The 22,893-nt window shown below is 35.5% G+C and overlaps 1 non-coding gene across 1 annotated transcript; it reads left to right on the forward strand.

The window, feature by feature from the left end:
- Nucleotides 1-1,736: 1,736 nt before the first annotated feature.
- On the forward strand, nt 1,737-1,843 carry LOC141698959 (small nucleolar RNA R71). The gene has a single exon (XR_012565453.1). It is a non-coding gene; the product is annotated as a small nucleolar RNA R71 (small nucleolar RNA).
- Nucleotides 1,844-22,893: the final 21,050 nt, after the last annotated feature.

The raw sequence follows: 22,893 nt of genomic DNA on the forward strand, positions 1-22,893 counted from the left end.
AGGGAGAAGCGTTCAGATATTGTAATTGCTCGTTGTTATCTTCATCATCGCTGTCAAAATCCCCCACTAAGGCCTTTTCCAATGCATCAGACATTAGCATGTGATCGAGTTCCGAAGTAACCGCAGAATCAATCACATCCACTTTTAAGTACTCCTCATCTTCTGTAGGGAATTTCATTGCCTTGAATACATTGAAGGTCACATCCTGATCTTGGACCCGCATAGTAAGTTCACCTTTTTGCACATCTATCAAGGTACGGCCAGTAGCCAAGAAAGGCCTTCCCAAGATTATGGGAATCTTCTTATCTTCCTCAAAATCCAGAATAACAAAATCTGCAGGAAAGAAGAGCTTATCCACCTTGACGAGCACATCCTCAACTATGCCCCTTGGGTAAGTAATGGAACGGTCAGCCAATTGTAGCGACATGTATGTGGGTTTTGGATCAGGCAGATCCGGCTTTTTAAAGATCGACAACGGCATCAGATTAATGCTTGCTCCCAAATCACAAAGGCACTTGTCAAAAGTTAGATTGCCAATGGTGCAAGGAATGGTGAAGCTTCCTGGATCTTTCAGTTTTGGTGGTAACTTTTGCTGCAGAACAGTGCTGTATTCTTCCGTGAGAGCAACGGTTTCAAGGTCATCCAGTTTCACCTTCCTTGAAATAATAGTCTTCATAAACTTCGCATAACTAGGCATTTGTTCCAGAGCCTCAGCGAAAGGTATATTGATGTGAAGTTTCTTGAACACCTCCAGAAACTTCCCGAACTGTCTATCCAGCTTTTGTTGTTGTAATCTCTTAGGAAAAGGTGGTGGAGGATAGAGTTGTTTCTCCCCTGTATTAGCCTCAGGCAGAGTGTGTTCAACAGTAGTCTTCCTTGGTTCCGCCGCTTTCTCCTTTTGCTTAGATTCTTCATCTCTAACTTCAGCTTCGACTTCCTTTGCCTTTTCAGCATCAGCCACTTTTCCAGACCTTAAGGTAATAGCCTTGACTTGCTCTTTAGCTTCCTTCCTGCCTGGTACTTCCGTGTCACTGGGAAGAGTGCCAGGTTGACGATTGAGCACTGCATTGGCTAATTGACTGATTTGATTTTCCAAGGTCTTGATAGAAACCGCCTGACTCTTACACAACAGCTTAAGTTCCTCAAAATCAGCACTAGTGGGTGCAGCTGTACTTCCCTGTTGAGGATATGATTGCCTTGTAGCATACTGTTGTGGTTGCTGGAATCCAGGTGGGTTAAACTGTTTACTCACTCCTTGCTGATATGGTGGCTGAATAGCATTCTGATTATTCCCCCAGCTGAAATTTGGATGATTTCTGTTATTAGGATGATAGGTCGCTGGCACAGGCTGTTGTTGTCGCTGATAATTATTCACATACTGAACAGATTCGTTGACAAGAGAACACTGATCCGTAGCATGAGAACCTGCACAAAGCTCACAAACCATAGCTATTTGATTAACTCCATATGTAGCCAGAGAATCAACCTTCATTGATAGCGCTTGGAGCTGGGCTGCAATAGCGGTGGCTGCATCAACTTCCAGAATACCTGCTACCTTGCCTGACGTCATCCTCTGAGTTGGGTTTTGATGCTCATTTACAGCCATCGTCTCTATAAGATTATACGCCTTAGTATAAATTTTAGCCCATAAGGCTCCTCCAGCTGCTGCATCGAGCATGGGCCGAGATTGGGCCCCCAAACCATTATAGAAACCAGTGGTCACCATCCAATCCGGCATTCCATGATGTGGACATTTTCTCAACATTTCCTTGTAGCGTTCCCAAGCCTCGCACATAGATTCTGTAGGTTGTTGCGCAAACTGAGTAAGAGCACTCCTCATAGCAGCAGTCTTTGCCATTGGATAAAACTTCACCAGAAACTTTTGCGCAAGATCTTGCCACGTAGTGATGGACCCAGCTGGTTCAGAATGTAACCAGTCTTTAGCCTTATCCCTCAGTGAGAATGGGAAAAGCCTCAACTTGATAGCCTCATCAGTCATGCCATTATACTTAAAAGTGCTGCAGATCTCGACAAAATTCCTTATGTGCATGTTGGGGTCTTCAGTTGCCGCTCCTCCAAAAGAAACAGAATTCTGCACCATCTGAATAGTGCCCGGCTTGATTTCAAAGGTGTTAGCTTGAATAGCCGGATGAAGGATGCTTGACTGAATGTCATCAATTTTTGGCCGAGAAAAATCCATAAGAGCTGGATCAGCTTGATCAATACGATCTCCCATGTTTACTGGTTTTTTCTGCTCAGTTCCTGAATCCGAATCCTCAAAATCTAATTTCTCCAGAATATCAAGAACTGCGTCTGTCTCCTCAGCTGTATCTAAAGTCCTCTTGCGAGTACGAGAACGAGTTTGCATAAACGCTTGCTAAAGTACCTGAAACACAACCGAAAAGAGTAAGTAACTACTACGTCCTAATCACTGAGTCCTAATGACCAATGATGGTAAGTACATAAACTAAACAAATACGTCGAGTCCCCGGCAGCGGCGCCAAAAACTTGTTAGGGCGAAAACACGCGCTAATATTCACGCAAGTATACGCGTTCGCAAGTAATATAGAATACTTTCAAGTTCGTTCCCTCAGAGACTCAGACTAAAGTACTGTCTAATTAAACTCACTCACCAATGTATGATTACTTCTCAATGTTAAGATAATAACACTTAAAATTGTTGATTAAATATTAACTATAATTAACTACTTAATTAACCACTTAACTAACACTTCAATTTATCAATAATAAAACACTCATGAGATCATAACTTCATTATTACTTCCTTCTATAGCCATTGTTATTACCTTTAGCATGTGACAGTGATGATATTAATCGAATAACACAAAACTGATAAAAGCCAACTTTCATTGTACTAATACCATTCTACCAAGCATCCACAATTAAGATAGAAGTTGAATAGTCATCAATTATGTTGAGTTCCTATATGTCTACAGAAATTGACAACACAACGATTTAAGCTCAAGTTATTCCTTTTGATTACATAGGGCAAATAAAACTGTTAGAGTTACCCACTAATCATGCTCAACGTACATGAACCTATGCTAGCATGGCAAGTTCTAAATCTCAAGATCCACCGTCGCTTCACAAGAGATTAACACCCTATCTTATATGTTCGCGACGCACATAAGACGAATACGCACAACCAATACTAGATATCATGCAATCATCACACACTAAAGTATTAAACAATTAACTAAAGAATTCCATAATAAATCCGTTGCAACCCCATGATCACGATTAGCCCATAATAGAACTTATCGCCATCATGGGTTCATATGAAATCATGATAAACAAACACAAGAAAATAATAACTAAACTAATTATATTAAAACAGAGTACGTCACAAGAGTAAATAAGTCAAAGCAAGAAAACTAGCATCCAACGTTACAACGAAACAAGAATCACAAGAATATATGCTTCCTCTTCGTTGCGGTGTGCTAAATCGGTCTTCTTCCTTATCTCCTTCGCTTCTTGCGTAAAACACAATCTAAAACATAATCTCTTTAATACTCTCTGTGAAAACGTCTCAAATCTACCTATATAATAGTCCCATAAAACTCAGATTACATAGAAGTTGGAAGCCAAACAGAAGTAGAAGTCTAAAATAATTTATCTTTTCCCCCGACCCTGCGCGGCCGCTCAGCATAGCTGCGCGGGCGCGCAGGTTGCTGCACGGCCGCTCAGCATTGCTGCGTGGCCGCTCAGCATTGCTGCACGGGCGCGCAGGCCTCTACTGGAAAAAATCCAGGTTTGCTCCGTTTCTTCGCCGTAATCTGCCCATTCCTTTCCTCTCGCAATGGTGAACACATGCCAAGGCTTATTCTTGATGATTCCTCCCCCGAAATGCAACTAATACCCTGAAATGCATAAACACTAGAAAAACGCATCAAATACACAAAATACTTGATTTCAAGACACCAATTTAAGCCATTTTAAGACGTTCTAAGTGGTATAAAATGCCACTTATCAACAGTTTATGGCAACAGTATATGGCAACAGTATGAGGTAAATCTAATTGGTTTAAATCTGTTTAAGGCCTAATGAGCCCATTGTTGTGAAGTATGTATTTAGAATTACTTTCCTAATACTTAAGCCCAGATAAGGGTCTTAAACTCAATTTTACCATTAAATTAATGGTTAATTCTTAAGCTAAATATACAGTTGATTACATAAGACCTAATTAAAGTCTAACAACTGAAAAATGTAACTTTCAAGTCACTGAATCCAGTTGGGAATCTGACATTATAAACAAGGATTCTAGAAAAAGGACATACAAGATGTTTCATGGTAAAAAAATCCAAACCTACATAGAAACCGACTCTAACAAAGAAAGATCTCGAACACCTTTCAAGGTTATAATCTTCTCACCAAGTATGATTCTTAGACTCTTATATATATATATATATAGTTTGACCCCTCATTCTCAAAACTACGTCTTAGATTGATTGTTGAGTTTCATCGAAGAACATAAATATCTTGTGAAGACATATTCCATCCACAAAACATGAGAGCAACCAAATAGTCCCCAAAGCGAATACCCTAACATTAAATACTCCATATTTTTTGGTCCATAACAATAGTTATGTACTTTACTGTGACAACTTTCATATATATTGTGGATACTACTTTATATCATGTTAAAATGAACTTTATTATGTCCCTTGTTTGCATTGTAAGTTATCTTAAATATATAAGTAGATAATTATTGAGCATTTATTGGCACAATCTGACTTTATTGTAAACTTGTAATAACTCGAATTTTTGAGATTTTGTAAAACGTTTGATGAATAGTAATCCTGACAATCGGAGAAATTTTTTAATCCCACACTATGTTATGCATGGGAAATTTAGTTTCTGATTCGATATCGTGATTATACGTACCAAATGAGTGTATGTAAACGCCATTAGTTTTCAAAGAAAATAAACATTGTAAAATGACCGTATCTACGAACCATCGAGGAATACGAGAATCACAATACAATTACGAATCTAAATCCTACAAATTTAAACCCAAGTACAAGGTTTCAAAGCATAAAGGACGTATAAGAAAGGATTTACCCCGCGAACCGCTTACGAAGATTTATTACGAAAATGAATAAGCGGCCACGCGAATACGTAAGCATATAAATTAAACGTATCAAGCCATGAAAACCATGAAAAATAGCTAGTAAGGAAGTAACCAAGAATTAGGAACTAAATAGTAATCAACCTAATGAGCATAGTAACCTAGCTAGCAAATAGTAAAATGAATAGTAATGGAAGTACCTAAGCTAGCAATATTATTTTGAAAATTAGCCAAGCTAGAAATATATTGATAGATTTCATATCCTAGGAATATATACTAAAAATTACATCATAATTTCAAGAAGAAACCAAGGCAAGCAACAAAAAATTCTCCCCTCTCTCTCATCAAGCTCCTTTCGACCATTTACTATACCAAGGGAAATCAAATTTCAAACCTCAAATTCAAGCCATGGAAAAATCTTCCAATTAATTCCTAAGTTTCCTACATATCAAAATAAGGTAAGATAAATTTTTATGGCATTTCATTAAGGTTTGGATGGGTAAATAATTCCATGAAAGTGATGATGAATAGTGCCAAATAGTAACACTTCTTGATTTCTTGATTTTCATGATATTATTTAGGATCCTTAAGCACACCCAATCCTCCCCAAGATGTATCCATCAAGAAGAACACCTTACAAGCTTTCAAGAAAGGTATAAATCCTTAACCAAACTTTGTTTAAGGTTTAAGTTTCAAAAAAATTATGGATCTTAGTTGTAAACCTAGTTTTGATGGTTGATTTGTTATTTTCTTGATATTTAATTAGTTAGTTACTAAGATTGATGTTGTGTCCTCAAGAACATGATGTTCTTGAGAGGATTAAGTGTTAAGATGATGGTATGGTGATTGTTGGTTGTTAATTAATGATTTAAAGCAAAAATGAAATTCGAGTCGCGAGCATAATATCGATATAACGAACGAAACATAACCATAAGTTTTCTATAAAAGTACAGAATGTATAACTGTGATTTCTTGAAAGGTAAAAATTTCAAATGATAGAGCTTTGTGTAAAGATCTTTTAGGCTCTTGAATCGCTTGATTCCGATTTATGATTCAAAAGTTTAGTCCATTTTAGTTAAAACGATTTACGCGATAAAAACTACTACGAATTATGAAGTTTGAAAATAGAAATGATCGACTTAAAAACATTGAAAAATCATAAAATTTTTATAGAGAGTAAGAAATGAAGTTTATTAATTTTTATAAAAATTTAAAGTGAAAATATGGAATTTTCAATTTTATAAAAATACTGGAGCCGAGACCGCGCGATATAAATTCTCAAGAAGCGCGAGTGGAGCCGATGGACGAAATGTAAAAGACACCAATGGACATCGGGGATTATGAAAAGAAAGCGAATATGACAAGTACTTTTACTTATTGGAATAGTGAGAGTGACTTCATCCGCGTAAATGAATAATAAGTATCGCGTATGTACAAGTAACGATAAATACCAACGGAATCTAACTGAACAATAATTGTTCATGATTATAGATTTTCGGACGGACCCTAGGGCACCCTCCACCTCCAAGTACCCAAGCAAGTTTACAAACCCTGTTCTATATATTGTTGTATTGTGAAAATTGGTTTACGGTTTTCGTACAAATGCCATATTTGCCATGATATTAAAATACGAGTTTTTACGTATCAATAACGATTAAGATTGCGATGAATATATCGTAGAATATTTTTACGCTATAGTAGATCATGAGAGTCAGTTAGCTTTTATAAAGTATAAACCGGGAATCATCCCGGAGATGTTTTGGACGATTAAAAGTCCGCAAGTATTTTATTCCGAGGGACTCGATATCCCTTCGCGAAGTATTAAGTACCTCAAACTTTTATTTAAATAATTTTAAAAGATCGTGTTCCCGCAACTTATTATTTATTTAGACGATGGATGTTATTTTAAAAATTCAATTAAAAGAAAAAGTATTCTTAGACGAATTCTTATTTATAAATTTTAAATATTTAACATTTACTTAAGATTTAATCTATTTACTTAAACACAAATCAATTGTGGAATATTATTTCAAATACATATATAAGATAGGTTGTGTCTATAACAAGAAAAACGCTTGGGGAACTTCGATATAGTTCGAGTTCTAGAGATATGATAGCATTCTTTGAGACAAGGGAGGGGTAGAGATCCAGTACCTCGTGTACTGGAGAGAGTACCAGTACCGTAGGAGACAGTACTATATGTAGTCAGGGACCTACGAAGTGTATGTATACCCATAATGGGACACATAGCCCGTATGCGGCCAGGGTGATAACTGGGAGTAATGAAGTCGCCCTTCTACTAGTAGAAAAAGTTACAAATTTATGTATTACGACTGATCATCATATGCAGTAGCTCCAGTGAATGTCCTATATTCTTCCAATTGGAATTGAGATGCAATTCTGTAACTCAAGCCTAGGTGCTGGGTTTACCATTAAGGTATTTGGAGACTAATAAGTCAATCAAGGAATTATTTTTGGAAAAGAGTGTGTATCACCAAAAAAACTATTTAAATAAACATATATATATAATCAGATATGAATTTCTTATACAGTCTTTTCATACTGTACTTTATTATGCTGGGCATTATAGCTCACACTTGTTTTCTTAAAATAACACAACACAACAGTGAATCAAGATTCCTATCATGAAACCCATGGCCAGGAAATGGGTAGGAAACGGCCGGCTGTTCCGTAGGATGTTCGGTGCAGTACCACAGGTAGACCGTATAAGATGGATTGGTATTCAGTTAGTTTTAGTCTGGCTTATTTACAAGTATGACTTATGTAAGGTAATATTGAAGAAACATATATTTGGCCGTCGGTCTAACCTTAAATAAAGGTTACACCCGTGACAAGACTTAATTAATTTTGGTTTGTAATAACTATCACCTTGCGGATTTGATAAACTCTAGTAATGAATTGTTCATTTCCAAGACAATAACCTTTAAGTGTGTGTGTGTGTTGATAAGTGTGGGGTCATAAACAAGATTCAAGATAGCGTGGCCTCTTAGGTCCCTAACCCCGGATTTTGGGGCGCCATAGAGTTGGTATCAGAGCCTTAGGTTATCAAATCTTGGAAAATATAGGAGATAAAATACGTAGACATAAGAATAATAATAATAATAATAAATTAGAACTCAAGTCGAGTTCGTCGTCAGACTGCATGGGTAGTCTTGACAGTTTTACCCTCAAGGGAATTTCGACTCTAAGTTAGTAACACTTTGCCTATTGTGTCAAGTACCGATGAATCCTAGGGGGGAGGTTGACCCTGTTGAGGACGTTGTGGACCCACCTATTGATGACTCAGATCATGAACCTGTTAGTGTTTGTGCCCTAGAGATAACACTATGATGTTTTAGTTTAAGACATTTGGATTATTAATGTTTATGTTCAATCGATTATTCCCTTTATAATTTATTAATTCTTAATTTACTGCGATATAAATGTTAGATTAATAATTATCCTTGGAATATGATATGCAATTCTATATCTCTAAGTACGTGACTTAGAAATGAGAATATGAGAATAGTATCAATATTCCTAAAGGTCCCTGGTCGAGTATTATTATTAGGGGACAATAATAATGTATTAAGACTGGTGTGTTTGTTGACTGATGATCACATCTCACTGATCATAGGTATAATAATACTAAAGTCAAAGACACAGGCATATATATATATGTACATGGTGTTGGACAGACCCGATATGAGATTCTACATGTCTGTTGTGTCATAAGTAATTCTCACAGTGATAATGATGTAATGGTCCTTAGACATGAAGTCATTATATTAATTTCTATACGAGAATTAATATACCTTGATTCAATTAAAAGTTATCCTTGACCGAGTAATGATAAAAGTGGACATTGGGTATATTATGAATCATATGAGAAATATGAAAGATCTAGATGGGATTTAACCCTCCTATTTTAGGAGTGATATCATTGTCCTCTTGTGTGAGCTAGACTATGATATGCGTGGCCACGCTCACATGTTGATTTAATATGATAGTCTACTCATTGATCAAGGAAACTTGGATTAAACTATGATGAGGATGACACATTACATGCCTCTAGTTTAATCTATAATATTTGGCTATAGGGATTATATTACATTGTACATTATTTACGAAAGGTTTACTCGATCACCGATTCAATTATTATTACTTGGGTATCAATGATGTATTACTAGATGCCGCTCATTGTTTACGATTTTAAATTAGATTTAAAATTCGTTGCCAACGTAATAATAACATACAGGGTCACACAGTAAGAATGCTTGAAGGATTATTTAATTTAAATTGGATTTAAATTATATTAAGGTAATTCGAATTATTTATAATATTAATTTAGTATGACTTAATTAATTAGATAAATATTGATATTCGAATTTACTAATATTAATTATGAAATTCATTTGTTAAATAATTAAGTGTGACTTAATTATTATATAAATAGGAATTTCGAATTAATAATAACTTCTAATTAGTTAAGAGTTATAATTCTTATTATACTCTCTATATAATCTCTCTTGTGTAACGCCCCCATATCCGGGGTCAGGAATCTGGGTCATCACGCCATCCTTCACTAATGTGTAACCTGGTATTGGTTCAATAATCCAACAGATCCCAATCTCATACTCGCACACACAAGTTATAGCCTTAGAAATGACGTACAACATGTAATCTTCTTTTATTACACTCAAATGTACTTTACAGGATCTCAAACAATTATTTATAACCTCTACATGAAGTTATAATAATTACGACCGATATCTTATATCTATCTGATACTCTAGCACACCTGAGTCAAAGCTGCCAGGGATCCTCCCCATGACTGCAAGCGACTAAGTCCCACACCGGCATACTGGTTATCTATAGTGTTGTGTCATTTAAAAGAAAGCAAGAGTGAACTATAATGCCAAGCATAATAATGTACAGTATGAAAATGACTGTATGATAAACTCACGTAAAACATCATATTTGATAAATACGTTTTCTTCAAAAATAGTTTTCCTTGGTGATACACACCTCTTTATGAAAATAATCATTTAGTGGATTTTATTAACCTGCGAATACCTTAATAGTAAACCCAGCACCTAGGCTTGGGTTACGGTATTGCATCACAATTCTAATTGGAAGAATTTGGACATACGTTGGAGCCACCGCATACGATGATCAGTCGTACTACGAAAAAAGTAACCTTTTCTACTAGTAGAGGGATGACACCTTCACATCTTGGTTATCACCCTTGCCGCATATGGGCTATGTGTCCTCATTTTGGGTATACACACACTTCGCAGGTCCATAGGTACATATTGTACCGTCTCCTACGGTATCAGTAGTCTATCCAATACACGAAGTACTTGGATCCTACCCCTCCCTTGTCCTTTAGGAAATCCTATCATATCTCGAGAACTCGAACCACATCGAAGTTCCTCCAAGCGTTTTGCTTGTTGATAGGCATATCTTTATTGTATATATATATGTACTTCCGAAAGTTTTGGAGGAAGTACTAAGGATGTGAGTTGACCGTTGTCAACAGATAATTAAATACGGGGGAAAAGTTTCTCCTTGAAACTATATTCAAAATATTAAATAAGTCGAGATAATGTTCTCCGATAATATGAAATTATTGGAATAATATTCCAAAATCAGAAAGTATGTTTAAATCAGGATCTATGATTTTTAAATCAATAATAAACCCTTTCATAAATAATAAATAATTAAATGATGATTGATAAATAATTAAACCTCGAATGGGTTTTCTCTCTAAAAGAATATTTAAAATAATATTCCTCAACTAGTTTGTTTCTTAATAATCTATAATGATTAATCGGGTTTGAAATAAATAATCGTTGGAGTATACTACTCCCATAATAAGAAATAAGTATATAGTATTTATTATTCTAACAATAAAATATGGTTGAGGGAATATGATCATTGGGAAATCGTTTTAATAAAGTTTGAGGTGCTTTAATGTTTCGTAAGTGGACGATGAGTCCCTTTAAAACATACTACTATGGACTTATAACCGTCCTATAATATCGCCAGAATGATTCCCGGGTTTTATCTTAAATCCCGACCGACTCTCGGTCTTATGACTTATACATCACGCTCTATTATAGCGTTAATATTCTAATTAAAACACCTCCGGAATACTTCTGGGTTTTCATCAATCTTTACTGACCGATCCTCGGTCTATATATACCACGCTACTCGCTAGCGTTAACGTTCTCAATTATAAATCCTCTGAATACCTCCGGGTTTTTATAAGCTTACACCGATCGACTCTCGGTCTAAATATAACATTTCGAACTCGGTATGAACATATACTAGGAAATATCAAAAAATTGAATAATGTAATACGTCTCAAACTTCGTAAAACAGTTTAAAGCAATCTCATGCATATATCACAGTTTTGTAAATTATTCACAACACAACGGTTCTTAAAAGGTAGGGTTTGAAAACTTGCATGGTTATCTCGAGGTGGAGGATGCTCTAGGTTCCGCTCGAAAATCTATAATCATAAATATAATTAGTTTTGTTAGGTCCCGTCCTAATTTACGGCGACTCGCACTTCATGCGTTACTTATTAAACACCCTCTCAACTTATACTACCCTTATTATTCCTTTAAGTTTTTATTCAAATTATGGTCGCTTCATTTTTCTAAGTATCTTAGGTTCATTCTCTTTATCGTCGTCGGTTCCGCTTATGGATTCTTACGGTTTCTACTCACGCGGTCTCGGCTCCGATATTTTTACAAAACTGAAAAATCATTTTTTTTCACTTGAAATTTTTATGAAAGTTAGGAAACTCAAAATAATACTCTCTATAAAAATTTCATGATTTATGAATACTTTTAAGTCAATCTTTTATATTTTCAAAGTTCGTGATTTGTAGCAGTTTTTATCGCGTAAATCACTTTTACTAAAACGACCATAACTTTTGATCCGTAAATCGGAATCAAGCGATTCAAGCGCCTAAAAAATCCTTATAACATTTCCTATAATAATCAAAGGTTATTTTTCAAGAAACTAGAGTTCACAACTCCGGGATTTTCTGTAGAAACTTAAAGTTACGATTCGTTGGTTTTAACGGAGTTACGTTTTCGATCGGGGTTTCGTTTACGCCCTAACTCTTAACACAACCACCAACAATCATCATTTCATCATCAACACACAAAATCCTCTCAAGAACATCATGTTCTTGAGGCAACAACAATCAACCTTAAATCTACTCAACTTAAACTTCAAGACCTCAACAATACCACTTCTTAAACTAAGTTTTCTACCACATACTAAATGGATCTTAAAATGAATATTAAATAAAGTTGGGTAAAAGATTTTTACCTTTCCTGAAATCTTGAGATGTGTTCTTGAGGATGGTGGACGCTTGGAAGTGCTTGGTGTGATTTTTGGAACCTAAAACCACCATTGAAATCAAGAAACCAAATAGAGGTTACTATTCATACTATTCACTAGTGAGTTTCTTGATTTTATTTCACCCATAAAACCTTGATAAAAAGAGATGAAAGAATTTTCTTACCTTAGTTTAATTACTAGGAGGCTTGAGAATTAATGGTATGATTTTACCATGGATAGATTTTGAGTTTTGAAATTGAATTCTCCCCTTTTCTTCTTGAAGGCCAAATGGAACAATGTGATGGGGGGTATTTATACTTGCTTCCCTTGGTTGCTTAGCTTGGTTGATTTGCTAGGTTCCTTCTAGGAATTGGGGTGGAAGATCTTGCACTTGATTTTTATTCTCATAGGTTGAATCCTAGGTTTATTCTTGTTGCAAATCTTAGAGACAAATCTTTGGTAGCTTCCTTGAAACTACTTATGTTAGCTTCCTTAGCACATTATTTGGATAGCTTGATTGATAATCCTATGGTTATCTTACTATTTGATAAAGTAACCATGGTTACTTTCTTACCATGGTTTAGTTAGTGCGTTACAATTTTTTAATCGTTGCTCGGTTGCTCAAACATTTTCGTAATACTTACTCATAAATGGTTCACGACGTAATTCCTTTCGTATGTATTCCTTATATTTTTAATTATCATATTTGAATATAAATCCGTAGGGTTTTAATCTCATAATTATACTGTGATTCCCGTAATCCTCGATGAGTCGTAAATACGGTCATTTTTCAAAGTTCGTTTTCTTCGAAAACTAATAGCGTTTGTGTAATCGTAATATCAACTCCGAAAATCATTTCCTTATGCACTAAATAGTGTGGGCTCAAAAGTTTTTCCCGTCCGTCAGGGTTACTGTTCATTAAACTTTTTACAAGGTCTCAAAAATTCAAGTTATTATATTACCATTCATAAAGGTCTTTTACTGATGTCAAAAATTTGGGTTCTTACAGTCTTCCCCCCTTAAAAGGATTCCGTCCCAGAATCAGTTCAGAAACAGGTAGGGATATGCTTCTCACATGACAAACTCGACTTCTTACGTTGACCTTGCAGTATTTGATCTCTTCGTAAAATATCCACTCATCCATCCATTATATTTCCGGGTACTCATCCTTGTAGTCTTATGACCTCTACACGTTACTCGACATATGCTAAGTCTGGCTACGAGCTTATTAGCTCATTTTCAATCATATGTTTAGTTTTGACGGTTAAATTTCCTAATCTCGATTCGTGGTACTCGTTATAAACTTAGTGGTCGTTCGACGATGGTGCTAATTTATAAGTCAACTTTCTTAGTTCTTTAATCCTTTAACTGATCCAATAAATCTTGGGTTCAACATTTCTTTCCCTTTCGAATCTCATCTCTCCCTCCTCGGGAGGTACTTCCAACAATACTTGGTCCGCTACTTCGTACTTTCTGTCTTTGTAGTTCTAGTCTGCATATCTCTATTGTTCGTCCTGGGCTGCCACTTCTAGGAATTCCTTTGGTCTGTTGACTCAACTCTGGTACAGTATCCTCCGCTTACCAATTTCTTCCCAACCTAAGAGAGAATGATTTTTTCTTCCATACAAAGCTTTGTAGCCGTTCCAATGCACGCATGATAACTCGTTATTGTCGATAATTCGATTAACGTCAACTGGCCACTTTATTTCCCTTAAAAACTGATAACATGGACAATTAGCGCATCTTCTAGTGTTTGGAATCATCCTTCAACTTATTCGCTTCCCCCTACATCGCTCCTACTAGTGCTAGAGTTTCATTCCTTAACATTTTCCCATTTTGGGTGCATCATCTCTGTCGATTATTCTATGTAAGAAGTTCTTATCGCATTTCTACACGCTCGTCTTCTGCTACACGCTTAGCGCCAGTTTTAACATTTCTTCCCGTAGTAACGTAAAGCACGTCATCGTCCGGTTGCCATTTTGAAGGAAGCACCATTTCATATGCAATTTATTGACACATTTTAGGATCGTGCAACGTTCAGCTTCCGTCATCGATCGGACTTCTTTAATCATTCCCCGCATAATATCTACAGTACTACGACACTTTCTGGGTCGTACTCGTTATTCTTGCTAGCGCCTTAGATGTATTCACGTTTATTGGTACCTGCTACTAGTGGCCTTTATAGGGCATGTACGATCTTCTTTGCCTTCTATCAGCTCTGACAATGACATCCTTCATTCTTTCACATTCCCGTTCATAAGGGATATCGGCGACTATTTTTCGTATGCTAGCGTGGTAAGTACATCTACACGAATTATCTGTCAATAATAGGCGATTCCCCAAACCGTTCCAAATAAAAGGTAAGCCGCTAGTTGTATTTTCAATGGTCAGGATGGTCCTCTCATTCTACTTGTCGATTTGAGAACTCTAAGTCATTCCTCTGTCCGTCCTTTTTCGTAAAATATCTTGGGAAATAGTCCCGTTGTGAAATTAAATCTTGGGTCCTTGTGCGGCACAGTCGTCACGGGGTCTCTCTATCCCAATTATCTCTTCTGCGTTCATAAAAATTTTATAGAGTGGACATCTATCGTTTGCATAATAAAGTAAGTGGTCTTATTTACTCTATCACTCAAAATCCTTAAATAGCACGACGGCTAACTTGGTTCTTGATAATCCTCCTTTAAAATTCATTATAATTAACTCCAACCTTATTTGGGTCATCTACAAGTCGTAATCGCCAAAATTTTAACCCTCTCCTTTTCGTTTTCATTTTCCTACTATGTCGAATACTTACTTACCTACTCGATGACATCCCCTTTCATATCCTGTCACGACTAATATCCGTTTACGTTTTTAGGCATCTTTAAGTCTTCTTGTTAAGTAATAAAGTGTTCTTTTCATGCGATCCTTCTCATCAATTATTCTGAGATTTGTCATCCTCAATATATCTTTTCCTACTTAAAGTGTCGTCCACCACATTGGCCTTTCCTTGATGATAATATATTTCTCAATCATGGCCTTTGATCAGTTTGACTATAGCCTCTATCTCGTGTTTAGTGTAAAAAAAATTCCAAAATTTTCTCATAAGTAAACTCCTTGTCCCTTTCAGTCCGAACCATATCGCAATTATTCTAGGTTTTTATTAGAAAGCCTTATGTCACGGTCCTTAAGATGCGTAGACATATCATTAGACTTCACGCAACATCCTATTTTTATTGTCGAGTATTTCTAGCACGGGATTGCTACTAACCTTACCTTTACCTTTTGAAAATCTTATTCCTCAAATTTATACATGCTTGGTCTTTCCCGAATTTATTAGCACCTATCCCGATAATGTTTCATAGAAGTGTACCTCACTAATCACGTTGTATCCCTATTTTTGTTCTTCTATAACCATCTTAAAGATACTTACGATAATAACTACACATGGTATTCTTCTTTTTCTTTTTCTTTTTTTAAAACAACTTACTCATCACGTTGCTCTGATTGCAGCATCACAACACTTAGATTTTAGTCTCATATTACAACAATCGGTTCTCAATTATTCCTCTCTTTGTTGGGAAGGCAATTAGCTTTGGAAAAATGATTTTCACGATATCGATGAAATTTAGACAATCTTAACAAGATTTCAAAACCTAACATCTGAACAAATAATGAGCTCTGAATAAAAGAGTCACAACACTCAGAAGATTTATAACTTGGAAGGAAGAATATAACAAGGATTATCATTCCATGTCATTAGAATTCTATGTTATGATATTATGGAGAATATCCATTGAAAGTAATGATTGCTGAATAATAATATCATACGAATGATACTTGTAAGATTTTTCCATTGAAGGATCACTTTTCTTCCCAAAAAATGAAAGAAATATCGAATAACATCCTCAACCAAAGGTTAACCATTGAGGTCTCAAAGAGGTGCTATTTTGAAAGAAGGAATTTGACCCAATGATTAATAAATAAGGAAGTATATTGTTCTTCAATCACTTTGTAATTTTAATTGGATATTTGTTATACATCGAAAGAATAAAATATTTCGTGAACAAAATATTTCATAAAACTGAATATGAATTCTCGTTTGAGTGGACGACCTAGTTAGGTCTCAAGTAAATCATTCTTTGAAAATTTCATCAACAATTAAATCTGGCATATATAATGCATTATGGAATAATCAAAATTTTATTGGAAGTGGAACTAGCAAAATAATAACTAGTCCATATCAAGCAATATTATTAATCGACTAAGAAAATGGCCAGCACAATTGGTTTGGCCCATAGCAACTAGCTAGGACGATTAGCTAGGCTTTTGTCGTATTAATTAAACTTTTGACTAGTTAAGACAATTAACTAGTCATTCATGAGAAAATATGCAACTAGGCATATTTCAGTTTGTTTGTAAAAATCTCAACATCATAACCACTGAAGAAATTGTGGCTACCTGGATGACAATTTTGAAATAAAGATTTTTGAAATTTGGGCCGAGAAAGACAATTATAACTCCGAATCGAGTGGTCTTGGCATCGGAATCCAAATAAAGGGTACACTCATAGGTGCCCTAGTCCACATACTTTATCAGACCTTTAAATAGAATTGAATCGGAATACCAATATCAAATTGATACCCTTACTATGATTTCAAAGTTTAATATATAATTTCATCACGATTAAAAGAAAAGAATTCCCGAGGAATATATGGATATTAGATCATCCATATTTTTAACAATTTGTTAGATATATTTACAATCTCGACTGAGAAGAGTAAGTATGAAAGAAGAATCTAATGAAGATACTCATTATGAATATTCATCGATGAATTGAGGGAAAATTTATATGTATAAAAAAAACTATTGGATAGTTGAAATGAAGTATAAATATCTCTGAGTTGATCAAGAAGATCATAATCTATGAATGAAAGTTCATGGATTAACTAAAAGAATTGAACAAGTCTGATGCGAAAAAAGACTATTCAAGATGGTTACATCAGAAGTTCAAAGTAGGGAACGAAAAGGATTGTCTGATATAACTTATCAAGGCAATACAAATGATCAACAATTTGGAGGGAGTAACGGGACAGTGAGTAGGTGCCAAAAGATTTCACTGATTATCCTAACTCTCGTCATTATCCTCCTGAGGATGATACCACCTCTTCGTCTTTGTAATTCTATGTTTCAATAGTTTCTCTTTCAACATCATTTTAAAATCGCTTACTAACTTGACTTTCGCACGTATATCTGTCATTCTGGTGTTTTACTTCGAAGACCTTACTCAGAAATATTCCAAAAACATATGTTAAGCCGATAGTTGCCTACTACACGCATCCGTTACTAACTATAAGTGGCCAATTCCCCCTGTGAACAGATCAAAGAGATTTCTTAGGGATCTCAATGCAGTCCATAAGTTCAGTGGCATGTGTGTGTAATTAAACATACATTACCGAATATATTAGAGGTCTACGTATATATATACGTTGCTTCTGACATCATTTCTACCGAAGAATTCCGCTCTAGACTCACTGGTCTATCCTTTTAAAAGGTTCTAAGATCAAACCATCGCTCGTTGTAATCTTATGCCATTTAATTATAAACATGCTATCAATTCTCAATGCTCTCGATTTCTGAGCTAAACCATCATAACCTTACATGTTAAGTGCACTAATAATATCACATAGTGTACTCGTCCTATGATGACATTCTTATATTACATTCAAATATTCCGTAATAGAATTAGAATCCTCAAGGGTTTATTGGACACTATCTCTGGTGAGTTTGTGATTAATACGGCATTCCCATCCTCCTTGGTAAAATGACACTGTCAACTAGTTTGGGCCAATAACCTCAACTGTATGCTAATAATTAGACTTCATGATCCTCACATGTGATGCCCCTTTCACGGGCAACCTATAAAGAACTACGAGTATCAAGGCTCGTGTTATCAAAATTTACATATTGTGTTGGTAATATCGTCTTTTCCCCAAATGGTCTGGAGACTTAGCTCCAAGTTCTACATCCACATCCTTGCCAAATCAAATATGATTCAAAATTTTCTCCTCCTCATTCTGATAATCTCCAATGGTCCTATTAGTCATACTTTAATACCTCAAATACTCACTTATCCTCACCTACCCATTGGGCTACATCCGGTAGTCCAATGATGAACTCTATATGAGCTCTCATGAAATCTCGCATCTAGACAGACTCCTAACACTCTCGTTTCTGAGTACTATAGCTTAATGCTCTGATACCATTTCTGTAACTCCCCCAAATCCGGGGTCAGGAATCTGGGTCGTCACGTCATCCTTCACTCATGTGTAACCTGGTATTGGTTCAATAATCCAACAGACCCCAATCTCATACTCGCACACACAAGTTATAGCCTTAGAAATGACGTACAAAATGTAATCTTCTTTTATTACACTCAAATGTACTTTACAGGATCTCAAACAATTATTTATAACTTCTACATGAAGTTACAATAATTATGACCGATATCTTATATCTATCTGATACTCTAGCACACCTGAGACAAAGCTGCCAGGGATCCTCCCCATGACTGCAAGCGACTAAGTCCCACACTGGCATATTGGTTATCTGTTGTGTTGTGTCATTTAAAAGAAAGCAAGAGAGAGCTACAATGCCCAGCATAATAATGTACAGTATGAAAATGACTGTATGATAAACTCACGTAAAACATCATATTTGATAAATACGTTTTCTTCAAAAATAGTTTTCCTTGGTGATACACACCTCTTTATGAAAACAATCCTTTAGTGGATTTTATTAACATGCGAATACCTTAATAGTAAACCCAGTACCTAGGCTTGGGTTACGGTATTGCATCACAATTCCAATTGGAAGAATTTGGACATTCGTTGGAGCCACCGCATACGATGATCAGTCGTACTACGATAAAAGTAACCTTTTCTACTAGTAGAGGGACGATACCTTCACATCTTGGTTATCACCCTTGCCGCATACGGGCTATGTGTCCTCATTTCGGGTATACACACACTTCACAGGTCTATAGGTACATATTATACCATCTCCTACGGTACCAGTAGTCTATCCAATACACGAAGTACTTGGATCCTACCCCTCCCTTATCCTTTAGGAAATCCTATCATATCTCGAGAACTCGAACCACATCGAAGTTCCTACAAGCGTTTTTCTTGTTGATAGGCATAGCTTTACTGTATATATATATTTACTTCTGAAAGTTTTGGAGGATGTACTAAGGATGTGAGTTGACCGTTATCAACAGATAATTAAAAACGGGGGAAAAGTTTCTCCTTGAAACTATATTCAAAATATTAAATAAGTCGGGATAATGTTCTCCGATAATATGAAATTATTCGAATAATATTCCAAAATCAGAAAGTATGTTTTAAATCAGGATCTATGATTTTTAAATCAATAATAAACCCTTTCATAAATAATAAATAATTAAATGATGATCCAGAAGATTCAAATCTGAAATTTGTACTAGCTCTTCCTGAAAAGTGGGATTTGAAAGCTACTATAATAAGAGACAACTATGAACTTGCTGATATGTCTCTTGATGAAATCTAGGAATGCTCAAGACTCATAAACTTGAGATGGAGCAAAGAAAAAAGAGGCATGGAGGGAAGTCTAAGACAGTTGCTTTGAAGACTGAAGAAAAGCCAATTGTCTCTAGGAAGGAAAAAGGAAAGGCTTTCATCGTACAGTCTGATTCAGAGTCATCAGATTCTGATTATGATGATTCAGAACCTAAAAATATATCTGAAGTGGATGTTGATACAGAGATGATGCAACTATGTGCTCTTATGGTGAAGGGTATCACAAAGATAGCCTACAAGAAATTCAGAAAGGGTAAGAAGTTTTCCAGGAAAGGTGGAAGTTCTAACAAGAAAGGGTTTAGAAAGACTGAAGGCAAAGGAGGAAAGTCTGACAGAGGAGACAACTCAAATGTCAAATGCTACAATTGTGGTGAAAGAGGCCACATCTCTCCTGATTGCAAGAAAGGAAAAGGTGATAAAGGCCAGGCACTTATCACAAAGAAGAAAAACTGGGCAGACACTTCAGAATCTGATGAAGAGGTGAACCATGCCTTAATGGCAAATACTGATAGCAGTTCTCATGCTGCTGAACTAAAGGTACCTCTATCAACTCTTGCTTTTGATACAGAAGATATTACTGTGTTGATATTATTTCTGAAAAACATTTATATTAGCTATAGAGATCAGACTTTAAGAATGAAAGATTAAAATCTGAAAATCTTAAGTACAAAAACAGAAATAGCTATCTTGAAGAAGAGTTAGTCAAGATGAACATTATTCAGACAGAGAGAGATAATGATATGTATGTTAAGAATGAATTGCTTAAACAGAATGATTATCTAAAAACTAAATTAGAAAAGGAAAGAGAAATCATCAGGACTTGGACTAAATCAGGAAAAAACTCATCATATTCTAAGTAGTGGAAACTGGAAAAAGGGGTTAGGTTATAAAGATGGTAAAAGTGAGAAAGGGACTTTGCCAATTAAGCCAATTGCTATCAAACAGACTGAAAAGCCAAAGGTAAATCCTGTTAAATTTTTTGCAAAAACTGTAGTGTCTGATTCTGAAGAGATGAAAGAATCTAAAACAGAAGTCAAAGAAAAGTCAACTTCTGACAAATTAAAATAGGATAAACCAACTTTGGTAAACATTGGCTTAATGACTAAGAAGCAGCTTAAGTATAAGCTCAAAGAGATTAAAAATATGAACAAGGTAAAGGAAGCTAGGAAAAATAGGAATGGAAAGGAAGGTATGAATAAAAGTAATAATTATATGTCTGTTCCTAATGCTCCTAGAAAGAAATGCTATAATTGTGGAAACTCTAACCATCTTGCTTCTTTTTGCAGGAAAAATAAAGATATAAACTCTTTCCCTCCTAGTTCAGGAGTTAAGAGTAAGTCTATTAGGTTTAAACCACAAAATCCTTATTTTCATTGTGGTAGTTTATGGCATTCTATTTATACTTGTAAGGGATATCATAGTTTGTACTTTGATAATTATGAAATAAAACCTTCTTTAAAGAAATTTAGTGTAATTCCTTTTAGTGTAAATTATGATGCAAAGTCCGATATAAAGTATGATAAAAGGCATGTTAGCATAAATTCTGAAACTAAATCCGCTGCAAATGCTAACAAACTTAACAAGGACAAAGGATCCAAGAAAGTCTGGGTCCTTAAAACTAATCAATAGTGGTCTTTGTGATTGCAGGGCAACAGGAAAAACATCCTGGTTCTGGACAGTGGATGTTCAGGACATATGACTGGAAATAAAGCCCTGTTGTCAGACTATGTGGAGAAAGCTGGCCCAGGAGTTTCTTATAGAGATGGCAATATGGGAAAGACTCTGGGATATGGCAATATCAATCTTGGGAATGTCATAATTGAAACAGTAGCTCTTGTCTCAGGACTTAAACACAATCTGCTAAGTGTGAGTCAAATCTGTGACAGAGGTTATCATGTGGATTTCTTTGAAGAATACTGTGAAGTTGTAAGTAATTCTATAGGCAAAGTGGTTCTGAAAGGTTACAGACATAGTAACATATATGAAGCCGGACTTTCAACAAATTATGATGGTTCTGCAATCTATTTGTTAAGCAGAGCATCAATTGAAGAAAGCTGGAATTGGCACAAGAGACTCTCTCATTTAAATTTCAACATAAATGAGCTAGTAAAGAAAGATATTGTGAGAGGACTGCGAAAATCAATATTTGCTCCTGATGGTCTTTGTGACTCATGTCAAAAGGCAAAACAAAAAAAATCTTCATTCAAGAGCAAAACTGAATCCTCAATTCTTGAGCCTTATCATTTACTGCATGTTGATCTATTTGGTCCAGTCAATGTCATGTCTATTGCAAAGAAGAAATATGCTATGGTTATAGTGGATGAGTTCACAAGATACACTTGGGTGTATTTCTTGCACAAGAAGAATGAAATGCATCTACTCTAACTGATCATGTCAGACAGTTGGATAAGCTAGTCAAAGAATCTGTTAAAATAATAATAAGTGATAATGGCACTGAGTTCACGAATTCAATCATAGAAGAGTTCTGCAAAGAGCAAGGAATAAAGCAGGAATTTTCTACACCTGGAACTCCACAGCAGAATGGAGTTGTAGAAAGAAAGAACAGGACTCTTATTGAAGTTGCACGAACTATGCTTGATGAAGCAAAGCTACCAACATATTTTTGGGCTGAAGCTGTGTAGACTGCTTGTTTTACACAGAATGCTACACTCATAAACAAGCATGGAAAAACACCATATGAGATGGTGAAGAAAAAGAAGCCAAATCTGCAATACTTTCATGTATTTGGATTCAAGTGTTTTGTTCTTAAGGCTCATCCTAAACAGCTGTTAAAAATTGATCTAAAAGCTGATGAAGGAATTTTTGTTGGATATCCACTTTCCACAA

Source organism: Apium graveolens, chromosome 11 (genome assembly GCF_009905375.1).
Source record: "Apium graveolens cultivar Ventura chromosome 11, ASM990537v1, whole genome shotgun sequence".
In the NCBI taxonomy this organism is placed as follows: Eukaryota; Viridiplantae; Streptophyta; class Magnoliopsida; order Apiales; family Apiaceae; genus Apium; species Apium graveolens.